Source organism: Anguilla rostrata, chromosome 4 (genome assembly GCF_018555375.3).
Source record: "Anguilla rostrata isolate EN2019 chromosome 4, ASM1855537v3, whole genome shotgun sequence".
NCBI classification, from domain to species: domain Eukaryota; kingdom Metazoa; phylum Chordata; class Actinopteri; order Anguilliformes; family Anguillidae; genus Anguilla; species Anguilla rostrata.
The window spans coordinates 41,401,782-41,422,872 of NC_057936.1; the positions used below are offsets into that span (position 1 = coordinate 41,401,782).

At 39.5% G+C, this 21,091-nt stretch overlaps 1 long non-coding RNA gene across 1 annotated transcript; it reads right to left on the reverse strand.

Moving 5' to 3' along the window:
* Nucleotides 1-1,711: 1,711 nt before the first annotated feature.
* Nucleotides 1,712-19,868, reverse strand: LOC135253422 (uncharacterized). Its single transcript, XR_010329601.1, has 2 exons — nt 19,691-19,868; nt 1,712-2,301 (listed from the first exon to the last, which is right to left on the reverse strand). It is a non-coding gene; the product is annotated as an uncharacterized LOC135253422 (long non-coding RNA).
* Between the last annotated feature and the right edge of the window lie 1,223 nt (nt 19,869-21,091).

Consider the following 21,091-nt stretch of genomic DNA (forward strand, 5'->3'; position numbering starts at 1 on the left):
CTTTATTTTATGTAACCATACAGTTCTCCCTCGAAGTGTAAATCTTGAAGACTAGAGCATTGCTAGATGCCACAAATATTTTTACAGCTATGTAGCAACTGTGGTACCACAGGTACTCAATCTTCCACACATGCAAGGTGTGAAACAAAGTTAAACATGCAGTAATACTAAAATACTGACTAAACCAAGCAATGAAGCTTAATGTTAAAATCAGCAATGAATGATTCATCAATAGATTCATGGATTTTCTGCCACACAAGATGGTTGATGGAGGACCAAGAGTGCAACATGAATGAATGAATGAATGAATGAATGAACAAATGAATGAACAAATAAATAAATGTGAATTTCCTCATCCATTTATCTATTCTTATATTTATACATTTATGTATTTATTTATTACATTGGGATCGGATCAGGATGTAAAACAAAAAAGCTTTTGATATGGAAATATGCATTTATAATCAAAACAAAAGTTTTACACCAAACAAGTCGAAAGGATCTGTTCAGTCAAAAAGAAAACAAAGAGTATACCCGTAATGTTTTACAGCACTGAGTCCTCTAAAACAAGAACACTGTCAACAATCTCTGAATTATATTATGCCTGTGCCCAAAGATGTCAGTTATATGTGTCTCCCACAACAGGAGACAAAGCTCTCTGCCAGGCAAAAGGAAATGGGCATGGTTGGAACAGAAGCCTTTTGGTTTTATCAGATGTGAATGGATCAACTGAGCGCTAAGACTGAAATACTGTATAAATGTATAAAAAACATAATGTGTACCTTAATGCAAATAGTTGATGATCGGCAATGTTATTAAACAGGTGCTGCCAAAATAGTGCATGGGACTGGCCCATTTTTACATAACTTACTGTACAGCCGGGATCACCAACGCATCCTTACTCAGTCTCTATCTACCTCTCTCTCCCACATGCACATGTCCTCACTCTCTCTTTTGCACATACATACGCCCATCTGCACTACTCCGTTTCTCTCGTTCACATACACACACACACACACACACACAAGTTGTCAGACTTCAGAAGAATCCTGCAATGTTTTGCTCTTTGCCTGCAGTTTGTACACAGTGTACACATTCATCCACAGAGCAAAACAGCAGAGCAAGTAAGTTCTGATGCAGAGACACCCTGAGAATTTCACAAATGAGAAGGCTTTTCAAAGCCTGACTGCCTCTTATCTTTTGCCTCTCTCACTCTCTTTCTATGTCTTTCTGGATGGGGCTTAATTGGCAAAGTGCAGCTCAGGCAGTCTGATTCCAGAAGCTACAGAGGTGCTGCATCTGGAGTAGAAGAAAGAGAGAGTATGAGAAAGAGATTGTTTCCTCGCTGTCAAACAATTAACTCAAACTTTCACACATTCACGCACACACACACACACGCACACTCACATGTATACACACACGCACACACACACACAATTTCCTAAGGCATCTTTGTCCGAGTTCACCCCTTAAGCCCTTCTCATAGAGGGGAAAGGTTTTAGGCACTGTGTGGTAAAAGGTTGTCCAGGGCATAGTGCATAAGATACATAAACATAAAGCTGAGTGTGGTACTCACTGTCCTTTTTGTGGTTTAGCACTTTCATGACCCGAAATCCACCGGAAATACAATACAGGTGTGCGCTATTGGACGTAACATGAAGGCACTTCAACAATAACTACAGCCTAAAAGACTTAATTGAGAACAAAGTGATTTGTAAAACAATAAGCGACTGTTTATTGTACAGCAAAGCAGGGACATGTATCTATTCTAAACATGTTAAAAAGCATATATAGAAGTTCAAGTCACAGGGTCTCACTGGGCAACCAGTGGATAGATGGAACCTAGCCATATTGGTAAATGGTCCTCTTTTCTAAAAGTCTGTCCTTCAGTCCCTCGTAGATGTATCTGAGTAGGAACTGGGGCAATTGTTGATTATCCTAAAAACCTCTACTCTTACCAAAAATAATTTTGTATAACTTAAAGTTAACACAAATTCAACAACTGGCAACTTAACAAACACGTTACAGAAAGGTTTGTAAGCACAGACGTGATGGTGTTGTCAGGATAAGCAGATGGCAGAAAACATGGATTGTGGACAGTGGACTGGGGACTATAGACAAACAAAAAAAATGCATATAATGAATATATAGTCCAGAAGTATTAAAATAATGCTGCTTTGTGATGGTCTTGGCATCCGCATCAACAGGCAACCCTCAGTTGATTTAGTTGCCGATATCCAGTGGAGTCAGTCTCCCAAAGGAGGTTGTCAGGCAACAGCCTACATCTCCTCTTTGGTGCATCTTCCGAACAGGATCGCGGCAAAAACACAAAGCACAAAAAAAAAACTGGGATGTAATAGCAGCATTATTCCCCATCAGCTGTAGGCTGGGCAACTGGGATTTTTGTATTATTGATTCAATTAAAATGGCTCCTCCTTGTGCAACACTGTCCAAACAATCATCAGCATGGCATCTGTGAATGTTTTACTTATTTGTATACCATATTATTGGTGTTAGTACCGCCAACTGGGAGTCTGGGACAGCTGAAGAATGCTGGAGACTGGAGGAGTCTGGGATGTCTGTGTCTAGTGAGCCCTGGAGAGCAGTACATAGCCGGTGCATACCGTTCATCTTCTGTCATTGGCTGCAGGAGCATACGTAGGGTAATACAGATTGATACACGGCACCAGAACTAGTGGATTCTAAAGTGGGAACACAATGCTTGGTAGGCTCTCCACACCACTCGCACCATGCAAAGTGGTGCATGAGATACACACAGGACTCTTCATTCCCAATTTCTTTGAGGTCCTGGGGTTGAGGTCCTGGGTTATAGGACCTCATCCACTTCCTGGTCCATCTTGTGGTGAGGTGCTACTCACGGGTGCATACTGCTGTGCTGGGCTCTGGGTTGACATTTCAGTCAGGAAATTCAAGGAATAGACTTTCAAGTCTTCCAAGGTAATGGCCCCAGCTGGCCTCAAAAATAGTTTGCCCGCATTTTTTACTTAGTTTTGGTGCCAAGTCTTTTCCCTGGCAAATTTGAAGGCCAAGCAGAAAGCTCAATACATGGAAGGGGAAGTGAGCCTTTCCCACATTCTCCACTACAGTGGCACTGTGCCGGGGGCAGTCACTCTGTCAAGTGGTGAATGGACAATAACAACTGTGGCTTTCTGATGTTTACTTCTTGGGGGTACAAGAGGCATAAAACAAAGAAAACATAAAATAAAAAAACCCTAACAAAAGGCATCACTTTCCAAATGACAAGTTCTCCAGAGTATGGCTGATGAGAATTGTACAGCATCCAACAGTTTTCCCCCGGACCTGTGAAGGAGACCTTCATATATTCTGCCACATTAGGCAATAGGTAGAAACTGTTAAGTTTGTCAATGAACCATAGTTGCTACCCTGGCTGTGCGTGTGGTTAATACTGTCTGTGGTTTAGTTTGTAAATTGTGAGGCATGTCTTTATTTAGCATGTCCTCATAAATGTATTATTCAATAAATTATCCTGTTTTTTTTTCAAATATCTACCAATTAATGGTTGGGCAGAGAAAATTACCTCCTTTGAATAACCAGGCACAACGAGGTGTATCATACAAGAAATAGGATTCGTTTCTGCAGAAAGAGTCCGGTACCTATACTCAACAAGGATAAGGTCGAACTGAAGAAACTTGAAATTATTCTCAGAAGGAAAAATAAGCAATATATGGCCAAAGAAATTGACTAAATCGAAAATGCAATGAATTAAAACTCATTTTGGGACTTGGGGAACTAAATTCGACAAACATGACAGAAAAATTGACAATACAGAACGGCGATATCTGGAAAAAACACTGTAAAGAACTTTATGAAAAACCTAAAAGCAAAAAATTTAATTCTAATCAGACTTCAACAATTAAAAGACTTTTAAAAGACTATTAAAAACAATAAAAATAATTTATTACTCTGCAGGAAATTAAAGGCAAGCTACAGACCCTAAAGGCCAGAAAATAATTTGGGCTTGATGGTATCTGCACAGAGATGTTAAAACATAGCAGCACTAAATTACTTGAGGCCATCCTCAAATTATTTAATTTAGCACTTACTACTGGGCGTTTCCCTGAAATCTGGAAACAAGGCCTGATTACCCCTATATTTAAAAGTAGAGACAAATCCAACCAAAACAATTATCAAGGCATCTGTGTGAACAGTAATCTAGGGAAGGTTTTCTGCAGTACAATCAATGCCCAGATACTGGCCTTCTTTAAAGAACACAATATCTTAAGAGTCAGAGTCAGACTGGCTTTTTACCAAATCATCACACGTCTGACCATATTTACACCCTACACACACTCATAAACAAGCACGTCCACCAAACAAATAAATAAATAATTTTTGCATGTTTTGTTGATTTCAAAAAAGCATTTAATTCAGTTTGGCACAATGGACTATTCTTTAAAATCTTACAAAGTGGTGTAGGAGGTAAAGTCTATGACATCATAAAATCAATGTACTCAGAATAAGTGTGTGGTGTGGGGATGGCTGGTTTAAGCAGCCACACCTGCCTGGGTCAAGCTAATTAGACCTGGCCAATTGGATAATTGGTTAATAATTAGATAATTGGCCAGGCTAATTGGACCCAGGAACAGGAGTGGCTGCACCTGTGCGTAGTGAGGTAATCACTGCGCACAGGTTAAATCTGCCATCCCCACCCACAAAGTGCAGTATCAAATTTGGAAATAAAAGAACTGGAGGGAGGTGGAGTGAGACAGGGATGCAGTCTGAGTCCAACACTCTTCAATATTTACAGTGCCTTCGGAAAGTATTCAGAACCCTTCACTGTTTATATGCTTTGTTACGTTACAGCCTTATTTTAAAATTGATTAAATTCATTGTTATACGCATCAATCTACACACAATACACCATAATGACAAAGTGAAAACAGGTTTTTAGAAATCTTTTAAAAAAAAATGGAAATATCACATTTACATAAGTATTCAGACCCTTTGCTATGACACTCAAAATTGAGCTCAGGTGCATCCTGTTTCCATTGATCATACTTGAGATATTTTTACAACTTGATTGGAGTCCACCTGTGTTAAATTCAAGTGATTGGACATGATTTGGAATGGCACACACCTGTCGATATAAGGTCCCATAGTTGACAGTACACGTCAGAGCAAAAACCATGCCATGAAGTCGAAGGAATTGTCCGTAGATCTCTGAGATTGTATCGAGGTACAGATCTGGGGAAGGGTACAAAAAAAATCTGCAGCATTGAAGGTCCTGAATAACACAGTGGCCTCCATCATTCTTAAATGAAAGAAGTTTAGAACCACCAGGACTCTTCCTAGAGCTGGCTGCCAGGCCAAATTGAGCAATCGGGGAGAAGGGCCTTGGTCAGGGAGGTTACCAAGAACTCGATAGCCACTCAGAGCTCCAGAGTTCCTCTGTGGAGATGGGAGAACCTTCCAGAAACACAACCATCTTTGCAGCACTCCACCACCAGGCCTTTAGAGTAGAGAGGCCAGACGAAAGCCACTCCTCAGTAAAAGGTACATGACAGCCGGCTTGGAGTTTGCCAAAAGGCACTTGAAGGACTCTCAGAGCATGAGAAACAAGATTCTCTGGTCTGATGAAACCAAGATTGAACTCTTTGGCCACAATGCCAAGCGTCACATCTGGAGGAAACCAGGCACTTCTCATCACCTGGCCAATACCATACATACGGTGAAGCATGGTGGTGGCAGCATCATGCTGTGGGGATGCTTTTCAGTGGCAGGAACTGGAAGACCAGTCAGGATCAAGGGAAAGATGAACGGAGAAAAGTACAAGGAGATCCTTGAGATATGAGTGCTCAGGACCTCAGACAGGGGCGAAGGTTCACCTTCCGACAGGACAATGACCCTAAGCACACAGCCAAGACAATGCAGGAGTGGCCTCAAGACAAGTCTGTGAATGTCCTCGAGTAGCCCAGCCGGACTTGAACCCAGTTGAACATCTCTGGAGAGACCTTATAAATAGCTGTGCAGCAACGTTCCCATCCAACCTGACAGCGTTTCAGAGGATCTGCAGAGAAGAATGGGAAAAATACCCCAAATACAGGTGAGCCAAGCTTGTAGCATCATACCCAAGATAACTTGAGGCTGTAATCGCCACCAAAGGTGCCTCAGCAAAGTACTGAGTAAAGGGTCTGAATACTTACGTAAATGTGATATTTCAGTTTATTTTTCATAAATTTGCTAAAATTTCTAAAAACCTGTTTTCGCCTTGTCATTACATGGTATTGTGTGTAGATCGATTAATAAAATAATATTGATAAAGAAAAATTAATGTAATCCATTTTATAATAAGGTTGTGATGTAACAAAATGTGGAAAAAGTGAAGGGGTCTGAATACTTTCTGAAGTTACTGTACATTAATGAATTGGCCTTACAGTTGGAACCAGGGTTCATACACTTTTTCACCAATGATTTTCAATGACTTTTCCATGACTTCTCCACAATCTTTAACTGAATTTCCATGACCAAAACAAATGACTATCTCAGCGGGATGATTTAAAATGATTTATTGTAACAGCTCCAACTACCCTGTACCCTCCAACAGACCCTGAATGGTCTTGATATCTGGGTAGAGGAGCACAAAATGAAACTCAACCCAAAGAAATGTAAAGTTTTACATGTCACCCACATGAGGCATCCACCCGCCCTGCCGACTCTCTCCATTGAGCAGAACATCCTGGAAGTCTGTGACACTGTCAAGGTCCTGGGGGTCACCATCCAGAGTAATTTGCGTTGGGACAGTCAGGTGGTCCACCTGGTCCACCATGCTGACCTCAGAGAACAGGAAGCTTTTTGCTCTGCGTCGCCTGAAGAAATTTGGTGTCCGAGACCCAGAACTGGTTTCCATCTACACAGGCTACGTACGCCCGGTGCTGGAGTACGCAGTCCCCGTCTGGCACAGTTCCCTGACTAAAGACCAGGCTAAAAGGCTGGAAAGCAGAAACGGGCTTGTAAAACCATACTTGGCCAGAGGTACTCAGGGTACCCAGAGGCTCTCTGCATCTCGGATTGTGCACTCTATCAGAGAGACACACTCAACTGTGTCTTGGCTTTGCCAGAAAGCTGCTAAAGTCCAACTTCAGTGACTGGCTACCACCCCTCAGGGAGGAGCTCACAGGTCGTCAGACAAGGAACTCAAACAAACTGGCCATCCCAAGATGTCGAACTGAGAGATACAGGAGATCACCAATCCCCTATATGTGCAGACTCCTAAATGACAGCGGATTTTAAATTTAAATTTGGGATACGAGATTCGATCTCAGCTTAGATAATTGCAATATTTAAAATTTTTTGTCTACTTAGTATTGATGTTTTATTGTAACAGCAAAATAATTCAGTGTTTTTAATGACAACTGTCTTTATGAACCTGTAATAATGCTGAAAGGTCAATAAATAAATAAATAACACTAAGTAAAATTAGGTCTGCATCTGAAACATATGGTGCCTCTCTAAAACAAATAAACACCAGACAGACACACTTAGATACATTCTCTCATATTTTAATTCGAATAGTTTAACATTTTTGTCAATGTCTCAAACAGGGCTCGAACTTGCGACCATTTTGGTCGCATATGCTCCCGAAATTTAATCTGTGCGACCTCGAAATATAATTGGGAGCATTTGTGCGAGTGCAAATAATTGTTCTGGTACAACCTTTTTTTTTTTTCTTTTTACACTCTAACGTCTCTACCTCTGTACATTCGCTAGTTAGAACACTCAGCATGTCCCTTGTGAGCTGACGGTGACCCTTCTAACCAATCGCGAGCTTGACATTCTCACCTTTAACGCTGATTTTAAATTGGTTAATATTAGCCTTCAATCACTCCCTTTCGCTGCACTCCACTGTCACGCGACACAGAGAGCTAACGCGTTAACTAATGTTACCTGAAGACAAAAGTTTATGTTCACTTTATTAGCGTTATCGAAAGCTGAAAAGTTGAAGCGGACGTTTTGTGTAGCGACCCGGTTGGAACAGCTAATTTCTCCGATGCAGTTTACTGGCGGTTGATTTAATTAGCGGTATTAATGTCACGAGAAGCGCTTTGTCGTTTGAATGCATAACACGCAATTCCTTGAAGAGTCGACACATTTTATGCGTGACAGTTTAACTGTTACTTGTAAACCGTACTGTTATGTTGTCGTTTTTATCAATAAAAAATCTATTGCATATATTGTTGGTGCTCCTTACATTTCGGTGGGTGTTCCTAAGTTTTTGAAGTTGGGAGCACCAGTGCTACCAAGTAAAAAAGTTAATTTCGAGCCCTGATATATTATTAAAGCTGCACTTCCTTGGCATATTGTCGGCACAGTAGGGCCTACGTTTACTAACTGCTACATCAGCAGAGGCGTGCCTGTAAACAGACTGAGCCGGACCGAATTAACTTCTCACATCACGAAAATACCGCGAAGGTTACGTGCCAATTTACGTTTTATTACTATACATACTATTTTTATGATTGGATTAATTAGTAATTATATTTGATGCAACTTTAGCTATATTTCCATTACTTTTCCAAAACCTTTATTAGGCTTTATAAAATATTATTTTCCATAACTTTTCCAGGGCCTGGAAATTGCATTTTAAATTTCAATGACTTTTCCAGGTTTTTCATGACCGTACGAACCCTGTGGAACAGACTGCTGCTCCTGGACTCACACTTCATGATAAATAAATTTTAAAAAAATGTTCACCCTATGCGGATGACCTAGTTTTTCTTTCACCCACAGAACAGGGGTTACAGTACAGCCTATCATACCTAGAGCAATTCTTGGAGCCATACCCACTTCACCCTTAGAGCCAAAACCCTGTAGCATACCACCAGCTATACTTACCTGGGTCTGGTGATTAGTGCTTCAAGAAGTTTCAACATGGCAATAAATGCATTAAGGGACAAAGCACACAGGGGCTACTATGTAATTTTTTTTTTTTTTTAAAGGCTAAAAATATTGGACGGCATTATCATGCCCATCCTCCTTTATGCCTGCCCCCCCCCCCCCCCCCCCCCCCACTAAAAAACTAAAAACAGTGGGATGGAAATCAAATCGAAAAATTTCTCCATGAGTTTTGCAAAAATATACCACATGTCCACAGAAATGCCCCAAATAACGCATGCAGGGCCAAATCAGGTCGCTTCCTGCTCCTGTTGACAATTGAAAAAGAGCACTCAAATTCTAGGTTCATTTGAATCAGACTGAGCCACACTGTTACCAGCACAAGGCACTGATGAGCAATCCAGCTCTACCCAGACAGAGACCCCCTGGGACAACTGGCCATCAAAAAACAATTCTTACAAAATATATGAGAAAATACCATACCCATTACATTTATAAAATTTGACAAGCCCAACAAAAACCTGTACATTGACAATCGGCCTGAAGAAACTAAATTAAACAATAAACTGGAAATGTTATCTACACTTGCATATGTGTATGGGAAGGGGGGAGGTTACTTTTTTTCTTCTCTTTTTCCCCTCCTCTGGTTGTAAGGGTCTGAGAGACAGAGAAAGAGAGAGCGAGAGTACCAGTCTAAGTTTCTGCATCTGTTTATCTGCATGTGCATATATATGAGAGAGAGAGACAGAGAGAGTGTACCAGCTTTTGTTTCTGCATCTGTTTATCTGCATGTCTCTATGAGTCTATATTTGTGTGTGCATGAATATGTTAGTCTGCAATGCCCTCCAAAATTATTCACACCATTGCTAACACAATAAAAACATTTTATTTAGTGATATTCAACTATTCCCACCCCTTTCAGAACTTCTTTCCCTTTGCAAGGATAACAAAAAAATGAGTCATTTTTTAAACAATGGTGTATGAGATTGATGAACATAAAATAAATCTTTTTGCCACAGAATCTTGCAACATCTTTCAGATCCTCCATCCAGTCTTTCAGGGCTGTCCTTTTCAATTCAATCCTCAAATTTTTAATTGTGTTAAAGTCTGCAGACTAAGATGGCAATTGCAAAACAATAACTGTGTTTTCAGTTAGCCATTTCTTGGTTGAGATTGATGTACACGCCAGAGCATTGTCTTACTGAAAAGACTGGTAGAGGACCAGTATATCCAAAACAACCCCATAACATCACACATTCATCACCATAAGAAGACATAATTCACTGTGGCTGTGATGCCCTTTTCAATGTAAGCATGCTTCCAACCTCAAACCCACTGCTGGTATTCATGGCCTAAAAATGTAATGTTTGTCCAATCTGGCCATAACCCCCAGTTCCTATCAAAATAGCTAAATACTAAACATTAGCTGTGTAAATGAAAGCATGTCTGTGTATTTGTGTGTATGTGAGGCTGTGTGGGATGTCCGTGTGCACGTGTGAGTGTAGGTTTGTTTGTGTGTGTGTGTGTGTGCATGTATGATACTAAAGTCATTTGAGACAAACTGTAACACTATCTCACAGTCAAACTTGCCTTAACTTATCAGCCTGAGAAAACTTCATCTGCACACAGCACAGCGTACTGCCAGCAGCAGGTAGACTCTACAGCTGCCTCATGGTAGCTCTGTACCATAAACAATACCCCTGTCTTCTAGAAATTTCAGCAGGGATAGTGCATGATTCTCTCTAGGTCTCACTGGCTAACATGTGAACCTTGTGAGAAACAGCATGTATTTACTTTGGAAATATTTTAACTTCGGCAACAACGACCCAAAGTATAGCTTCGTGAGGGGAAAAGATTCAAGGATATCCTGTTCAAGATAGAGTAAAAACTCGCTCTGTATATTTTCCGGGGCCTTGCTTATCAACAATGATTGTACAAACTCCCTACTAAGCCATGTTTTTATACTTTTAATCGATTAAAAATACTGACCATGCTGCCATCTATAACACATCATATAGTGTAGAAAATGTCCAGTGATGCTGACGTTGAGATGAGTTTCTATCTGTGGCAGGGCTCAGTTTGTGGGTTCAGGGAAATCAAAGGACCACGCCGACTGATTAAGTAGGAGAACACACCTGGAGTGTATTATGAATTAGGGATTTAAAGTGTACCCTCTTCCCAGTTGGCAGCTGTGACAGAGGAATCGCCAAGCCAAGAGAGAGCTGCGCCAACTGGCAAGAAGCTGAAAAGATGTTGAACTGTTTAGTTTATGTTGTATTTGTTATTTTAGTTTGTTGTATTAAATTATAATTTCTTACCTGAATCGCATGAGGGTGAAAGGCAAAAAGGTTTTACTTAATTTCTGTATGACCGTGCTCTCTCTCTCCATTTAAAAATAACTAGTATATTCTGGAATTCCCATATCTTCCTGTGTCTTCTGTTCACCAACGGGGTGTGACACGGTGTGTGACACTATCCCTTCACTGTAAAGCACTTTGAGATCATGAAGTAAAGGCACTATATGAATGCATTGTTCCAAGCACAGCAAGAGCGTTATTATTATTATTATTATTACTACCGCTGCACCCAGACTGAATGTGCAATCCTGAAAATTTGAGTGCCGTTCTGAATTGTCATTGTGTCCCTCCTTGCAGCTGCCAACATATTGAGATGGCAGATATCCCATCTGCCAAGTGTCAAGTTAGAGGTTGGCCGGGCTTACTCCATGCTTATGTAGCCTGGTGAAATTAGAATGACACAGGACACAAAAACATATTCAGGGATCTTTATTACCTGACATACTCTCACAATGGGAGAGTAGTATTAAATTAATTTGGAGTGTTCAATTTGGTTTAAATTTAACAGAGATTTTGCTACACAAGCAAATTTACAACTTCAGACACAAAGTCTCACTTCAAAATGTAGCTCACTATTCAAGCATTCAAAAGATTTCATAAATCTTGGCTCCAAATCTACCTATATTAACCCCTTAAGGCAGCCCAAATTCTGCTAATCCTTTGGCCCATTAGGTGGCACCGCTAATTATAAAGCTCAACTTTCAGCACTGCAACCAAGAGACTTAAAATGAGTTAAAAGCAGAACGCTTGTACAATTTACAATACTAACACAGATTAGTTTATATTCATAATTTTGGAAGAAATAAAGTGCCACAAATGCAATTGTTTTGACAAAAAATCCAAAATAAATTTGCACTTTTTAAGTTCGCAATAAAATACTGCGAGATTGAATATATGCAGGAGGTTAAACTATACATGTGCTAGGTCAAAAACGTCTTGACCACAAGTTCATAAAATCTAAGGGTGGATATGTAGAACTACTATAGATGTATGAAGCAAAAACTAAGCAGTGTACCCAGCATCTCCAAATCTATCCAAAATGTCTAAATTATGCATTGCTGTAAATCATAACATATCCATGTATTTCACTACAAATCAACTGTTTTGACTCAAGAAAATCACTGTTGCATAATTTTCAAATGGGAATTACAAGCTTTCAGTCAGTACAGTGGTCTAAAATAGCTAGGTGTCCAGAAACATATCCAAAATCTCTCCAAAATTGAATAAAATGCTTTTTGTCCATTATAAAGCATATAAACGAGCCCCTTATGAGGGTTTAAGATGAAACATTGCTATCAGATTAAAAAAATAATGCAAAAACATTGTCACACAATGCGGTACAGTACCTAAATGTGTAATAATTAACTCGTGTGTATTTCTATACTCTGTACTCTCGTATGTTTTCTTGTATGGGGATGAGACAACATGAAAACAATTTTCACCCGTCCACCACGTTTTGGCAATGTTCCAGCTATGACGTCATCACTGTTGCATGCTTCACAAAAACTATTACACTTCCGTCTAACGCTTACATTACAGTGTAAAATATTTACATTATATAACACCACTAACCTATTTAAAGATACTCAATTTCAAAAATAACGTATATAACCGAAATATTTTGAACGGTAATACTTACATAGCAATGATGAAATCTCCTCTATGTTCAGTAGATAGAGACAGAGACGGTATCAATGATATTGTTCTATTCGCTTCTGTTTTGCTCCAGAAAACGATGTCAGCTAGGTCTATCAGCAAACATATGGTTTAGCTATGTTCAGAAGTCCTCAATAATAATAGTATTTTCCAAGAAATTACGAAATATCCTTGAACACGTTTCGTTAGGTGCATCGTATTTGTCTGCTAACAGAGTGATTGCGTAAGTGAATGCTATGCTAAGAATATTTTCTGTTACGCTGACCTATAAAACGCTATTCCAAAAGCAGAATTAGACATGTTATACATCGTTAGAAAGCTTATACTCTCGCCTACCGAATAAATGAATTGTAAATCAAGTCAGACTGTACTAAAAAAGGACGACGACGCCGTAAACAACAGGTGTGGTGTTACGCACAGCTATTTTTGAAGATACCCAGGCGTCACAGATGCGCCTATATTTCCCAAACGGATTGTCCAAGACAATATATGACCACGCAGTCTCAAAGGGGACATCTCTACACGTAAAACCAACAGTAAGGTTTTATATTTATTCAATATGTAGTCCCAGATATTGACTGTAGAATGACATGGTATCATTTTTAAAAACTTTTTCTCGTTTATTTCGTTATTCAGTGAGCAGCGTTTTCACTGCTGTATAGGCATATCTTAGGGCTATTGTCGGGTTTATCTGTTGCTATGACGGAATACGATTTTTAGTGGTGAAAGAATATTTTTATGAATGCCAAGATAGACAATATTGTCCATTATGTCAAGGGTGGGGGGTGTTTTTTAGATGAGACTGCAGGGAGGGGGTGTGTGTTAAATGAACGACGGGAGCGACAATGGTGGGGCTGCGAAACTCCGTTTTCGGCATAGTTGTCATGTATCGTCTACTAATGAAACGGAAACAACGCGTTTCTGTTTTCATCTCACACGTTGGTTGCAGTAGCACCGAATGTTTGAGTTTAGTAATTTAGGCACGCGGGCGTGCCCACCACTAGGGGCAATGCGCTAAGAGGTTAAGTGCATAAACAAATTAAATGGAGTGACTGAAATTCTAGGCTAACTTAACCTCTTAGCGAGGCCCCTAGTGGTCGGCACGCCGGCGTGCCGAGATTACTAAACTCAGACATTCAGTGCTACTGCAACCAAAGAGTTTAACAATGAGTTAAAAGCAGAAACGCGTTGTTTTAGTTTCATTAGTAGACGATAAATGACAACTATGCCAAATACGCAGTTTCGCAGCCCCACCATTGTCGCTCTGGTCGTTCATTTAACACACAAACCCTCCCTGCAGTCTCATCTGCAGCTACACCCCCCACCCATGACATAATGGGCAATATTGTCTACCTTGGCATTCATAAAAATATACTTTCACCACTCGAAAATCGTATTCCGTCATAGCAACAATATAAACCCGACAATAGCCCTGAGATGTGCCAATACAGCAGTGAAAACGCTGCTCGCTGAATAACTGAATAAACGAGAAAAAGTTTTCTTAAAAGATACCATGTCATTCTACAGTCAATATCTGGGACTAAATATTGAATAAATATACAACCTTACTAGAGCCCGACCGATGCCAGATTTTTGGGTCCGATGCCGATCCCGATTTTGGAGAGTCCTAGCCCACCGATTACCGATGTTTTGACCGATATTTTGTCAAAAAGTGCAACATTTTCAAATCAATTTGAAAAACTTATATTTTATTGAAGTTTCTATACTTAAGAATATTTAACTTATAAGCAAACAAATAAAAATAAAAATAAACACACAAAGAACTTTTTAGATAAAAAAAATGTAAAAGATTATATTAAATTAAATATATACATATATTCACACCATCTTTAAGTGTGTGAAATCAAAATAACTCCATACCTTGCTTTTACTCCTTTCTTTTCCAGCCATCTATAAAAAATTAATTTTAAAAAATCAGTTTCAAACATGTATTTTTATGAATATTATTATTATTGTTATTGATTTGTTATTATTTCTTAGTATATATTCTCAGTAAATTAATTATATTTTCTTATTTTATTCCTACTACATGATCTCAAAGAGTAAGACTTTATCTAGCGAGCTTCCCTGTCCATAAGAATTCGGTGGTGAAAAAAACTACAATGCGCTCTGGCGCGTGACTAGATGACACAGTCGCTCGCAATAACGCATTAGCTATTGACACAGCCTCATTATTTCTTATTATATATTCTCAGTAAGTTAAATGAATTATATTTTCTTATTTTATTTCTACTACATGATCTCAAAGAGTAAGACATTATCTAGCGGAGCTAATGAGTGAATCAAGTGTAACGTTAAATGAAATTAAATTGACAGGATGAAATACGTGAAAAAAACTACAATGCGCTTTCGTGCAGGTTACCCACGCTAACTGTTGGTTGATTCACTTCTCCAACAGCAATCCTTCTCTCATGTTATCACGACAAAGCTAGATAACATGTCTTAAAATGATCCACGTTAGAAGTGTTTTATCAGCGTTTTTACTGTCTGGTTAGCTTGCTACGATGACGCGTGACTAGATGACACACTCGCTTGCAATAACGAGTTGACTACACAGCATCATATAGTATCATTATCTCAGATAAAAAACAAATGTGTGATGCATTCAATCACCATTTTATTTTGGCAGGTTATTTATTTGAAAATACAGCGATGTCCTCTGGAAATGTAGATCCTACGCTGCTTATGTGCTCACTGCCACTTCATAAAGGCTTGCTAGCCAGCTAGCTTGCTAAAGTGAACCAAATATGTTAGCTAGCTCGCTCACTTGATAATGAGGAATGATAAACACATTTAATTAAAAACTTTCACTAAATATACATACCTTCATTGCGGCAATCGAATCTGTACAGACAAGTCTTGCAGTAGAGAATATTGGATGAGGCACAAGTGAAAAAAGTCTTATTACAGAAGTAGCGTGTCAGCTGCTGCAGTTCACATTTGTATTAGACCTCCCTCTACTGGATAATTCTAGTAAATAGCAATTACAACGTTCGAACAGACAAGTGCAGATAAATAATCAATGTTTTTTTTTGTTTATTATACTTATTTAAAAATTGGGACACATCGGCTGCATAACTGCCGATCCCGATGTCGTCAAAAAAGTCAAATAATGGCCGATATATCGGCCAAACCGATATATCGGTCGGGCTCTAAACCTTACCATCGGTTTTACGCATAAAGATGTCCCTTTTGAGACCGAGTGGTCATATATTGTCTAGTACAATCCGTTTGTGAAATATGCGCAATTGGGATGCCTGTGTAGAGGGGGGTCAAACTGGGACTCAGAAAAGGCTGGCATTTGAATGAGCCTGCAGGCTGGGACTCATCCTGGACTTCAAAGAACCCAGAGCCGAGTGCTAAAACAATAAGTTACTCGGACTTCCTCGGGATGAGCAGGCTATTTGGCTCTCTGGAATGTTGCCATCTGGACACAACTAAGATAAGGGGAACTGGTCTCTTTGTCTATGGTTGTGGGGGTGTGTGTGTTGGGGTCATTAAGGGTAAAAAGATCATCAGGCCTCTGGCAAAATGGTGGGGCAACTGCGCTTGACTCCCCTCTGTCATTACACTTTTTATTTTCTTTTCTGGATCTGGACTTTAAACCATCTGTTTATCCTATTTACAAACCCCGGAAAACCGTACAAACCATGCACATGTTTTCATTGTATTACTGTATTATGCCTTATGTAATAATAACATGGATTGCATGTAAAATGGTACAACAAAAGGGTATTTTCATGACAACTGCACCATAATATTACATCCCCTGGACATGTTTGGTATGGGCGTATTCAGGTAAATTCAAGAAATTGAATGAAATATGTTGCATACCAAATAACATTTAATAAAACATAGTTTCAGAAACTCAGGGAAAAACTAACACAATGGAATGTCCTCTCTGGTAATCATCTCCTTTTCCCGATTTCCCCACTAATTGTTTTAACAGCAGCCTCCAAATGGTGGGGGCCGAAATTCGAGATTTATTATTCGGCCAGGTTAATTTATGGCAATGCCACCTCGATCAAACACGGGATTTGGCCTAAAAGGAAGGGAGACAATCCTGTCGAGGAAGATCGCAATCGACTTCCCACACTGCGCAGACTCTGATTTCGTGTGTAGCTAAACAGGCTGGGTAAGAACTTTTTACTCTGTATTTATGTTTTTAAACCTTATAATTGATTGTGAATTTGAAGCTAATGACCTACCTGCCTGTTAAATATATTCTTATTATTTTTAACTTGCGTGGTCTTCATGACTCTAATCCATTTTATCTTCTTTTCAGCCGAAATTCCGATTAAATACTCAGGGGGACAATGACTAGGACCTACTGATCAGGGTTCTAGTACAGTGAACGTCTTTAGTGAGGTCTTCAAGTTAGATAGGCGACCACGATCTGCCCGCTAACGGGATTGGTGGTATTGGTTCTGGTGTTTTGGCTTAAGAGGACCCATGGGCGTTATACGCCGGTTCTTGTCAAATTCGCCTTAAGGAGCCCGATACATACACACTGTCCTGGGCTCATAACTATCTATGCAAAAAGGAAGGCATGTATTATGGTGGTCAGCCTCCTACCCTCTGGGTCCTTCACCGAACTGAGATTTAACAATAATGCTAAAGCCCGGGAGCATATATTGAGGAATGATGGCACAAGATAGAGTCGAGTGTAACCACTCCCAAGTTCCACGTATAGTTAAACCCAAATTTTAAATTCTAATTTCATTTGGAGTCAGATTATCACGAGAGTAAAACCTAGTAACTGTTACGCTTACTTGCTGTGGTCATGTATATATCTGATGTGTTGTTCCGCGCATTTGTGAATATTCTGATGCTCCCATTGGAATATTGACAGTCCGGCGACAGATCAGATATATTTCTGATGACAGCATAGCCCCGTTTGCGAACGGAGAGTAACCAGAATGCTACTGGCCCGTTTCAGGCCAGTCTTAAGCGGGATATGAAGCAGCGCCTTCATATCTAACCTGCGGCGACGGAACCAGTGCATTCTTAAGTGTAATTGTGCCCTGTTCTTACGAACAGAGGAAAAATAACTAACATCTCAGTTGTTGACTCACACCAGCCAAAGGAAAACACGCGGTGCCTTCCCCTCCAGCTACAAACCCTCATTGGTCTAGCTGTGAGGTGTTTACACCTGGGTACCTTCCAAAATAGCTGTGCGTAATGTTGTTTACGGAGTTGTCGCCCTTTTTACTACAGTCTGGTCTGACAGACAATTTGTTTACTCAGTAGGTGAGAGTATAAGCTTTCTAACAATGTATAACATGTCTAATTTTGCTTTTGGAATAGCGTTTATAGGTCAGCGTAATCGAAAGAGTTGTTATGATCGCATTCACTCTGTAAAAGACGCTGCACCTAACGAAATGTTGTCAACGATTTTCATAATTTCTTGGAAAATACTATTATTATTGAGGACTTCTGGGCATAGCTAAGCCATATGTTTGCTGACAGACCAAGCTGACATCGTTTTCTGGTGTAAGAGAGAAGCGGATATAACTATAGCCTATCATTGATTTACTGTCTGTCGTTATCTACAGAAAACAGTAATACTTACAAAACATTGTTATGTAAGTATTACTGCTCAAAATATTTCGGTTATATACATTATTTTTGAGTGTCTTTAAATAGGTTAGTGGTGTTTTATAATGAGGATAGTTCACACTGTAATGCAAGTGCTCGTTGGTAGTCTAGTAGTCTTTGTGATGCATGCAACAGTGATGACGAGGGTTTGAACATTGCCACAATGTGGTGGACAGTTGAAAATTGTTTTCATATCGTCCCATCCCCATACAAGAAAACATACGAGACGACAGGGAATAGAAATCCATACAAGTTACGAGTTAATTATTACACATTTAGGTACTGTACAGCATTGCGTGACAACATTGTTTCATTCTTTTTAAATCTGATATCAATGTTTCATCTCAAACCTTCATCAGGGGCTCATTTATGCACTTTACAATGGACAAAAAGCATTATATTCCTTTTTGGAGAGATTCTGGATATGTTTCTGGATCCCTAGCTATTTTAGACCACTGTACTGGCAGAAAGCTTGTAATTCCCACTTGGAAATAATGCAACAGTGAGTTTCTTGAGTAAAAACAGTTGATTTGTAGTGAAATACGTGAATATGTTGTGATTTACAGCAATGCATAATTTAGACATTTTGGGTAGATTTGAAGATGCTGGGTACACTGCTTAGTTTTTGCTTCATAGATCTTTAGTAGTTCTACATATCCACCCTTAGATATTATGAACTTGTGCTCAAGACATTTTTGACCCATGACATGTATAGTTTAACTTGCTGTATATATGCAATCTCTCAGTATTTCATTGCGAACTAAAAAAGAGAAAATTCATTTTAGATTTTTTCCCTAGACAACTGCATTTGTGGCACTTTATTTCTTCCAAAATTATGAATATAAAGTAATCTAAGCTAGTATTGAAAATGGTACAAATGTCTTGCTTCATTTAAGCCATTTTTCAAGTTTCTGTGGTGTTCACATCTGGAGTTATAAAGCTTTAAATAGGGTACCCCCTAAATGGGCAAGGATTGGCCAGATTTGGCTTGTGCGCTAAGGGGCTGAAGTGCCTAATTCAGTCAATGCATAAACAACTGTAGCAGTAGCTCTGTACATTCTATTAACTAAATAAAAGAAAATAAACAAAACTACAAACAGTCAAAGGCAGTACATAGAACATGAAACATTTGGTACATAAATCTCAAATGAAGTGTGCAGTAGCCTATATCTCAATATACTCACTGTATTCTATCTTTGTGCTAACCCAGGTGCACATGTGGCGGCAGGCCATCAACCCCCCCATACAGCACTACACAAGGAAAACAAACATTATTTTCGGTACACTGTACACACATTAAATGTTCTCAAGTAGGATTGATAACAACATATCTCTGCAAAATGAATTTACAATGCTTTCAGAAAGTATGAGCCTCACAGCTCTCTCCCGAGTTACTCAGCACATGTGGATAGAATCTGCAAACATCCGACCAACTAAATTACCATCGGCGGTAAACGTAACATTTTGTACTTCTATACAACCATATTAGTGTGCATCTTTCGATCATTTTGTACAGAAACAACATTTTATGAATATTTACCCATTTAAAACTGCAAATGCTCCACATGAGGCAAGTTGCTCAAAATGGAAGGCTCTCCACTTCCTGCTTCCTCTCGTGCAATTTCCTCTGGCGCACCGCTCAATTAGGGGATACCCAAAAAGGCACAGTGCCATCTAGTGACTTTAGTAGGAACATATTTTCCACTCGGTTACACTTCCACAACACTACACTATCCAAGGTCACATAAACAATGACTAGACTCTCACTCCTTAATAGCATTAACATTATTCAAACACCTACAAAAATCAAAAGCATCAAAAATGCTTGAGTCCTCCATTAGTATATATCTGCTTCAAATAATAACAGATATAGGAGAATAACAGAAACTAGACAACTGCAGGACACACAACTGGTAACATTACCAGTTTTGGCATTGATTTTTATGTTGGCCCAGATGATTGTGCAGACTGTGCATTTTTACTAGTCCGCTAATATCAGCTAGCTTAGGTATCTAGTTACCTAATGACAAGATAGCTCCGTCTTTCCCCCCCATTTTTTCTGACCATATGGTCATTGAAATTGAGGCAGAGAGGACTGAGTCAGTGAACTGAGAGAAAATGAGGGATGCCCTTTGGAGGCATGCAGACAAACATTAAGATTGGCCCTTAAGACCCTTCTCTTAAACCATTTTTGGTTCTCTCTCTCTCTCTCTCTCTCTCTCTCTCTCTGAGGTGGAGGGTGGCTGTGGGAAGAGGGCTCTCTGTATTTGTGTTGGTATACTTTCTTGAAATTAGCTGATATTACTGCTTAATGAGGTATATATTCAATATCTTTTTTTGGTGTTTTGAACTAGTTTAGTGGAGTTAGTGGGGGGTTTTTTTTGTTTGTTTGTGGAGACGCCGAGATGGCGTCTCAATCTGACGGGGAGGCACTGTCTCTCCGTCATGGTGTAAGGTGCGTAGCAGAGAATAGTGTGTCGGTTGAAGAGGTGCTGGTTGCAGTTGCAGAGCAGGTAGGGGGCGATAATATTGTTTCGGCATCACAAATGAATAAGGCACAAGTAATTGCAAGCAGTTTATGGATT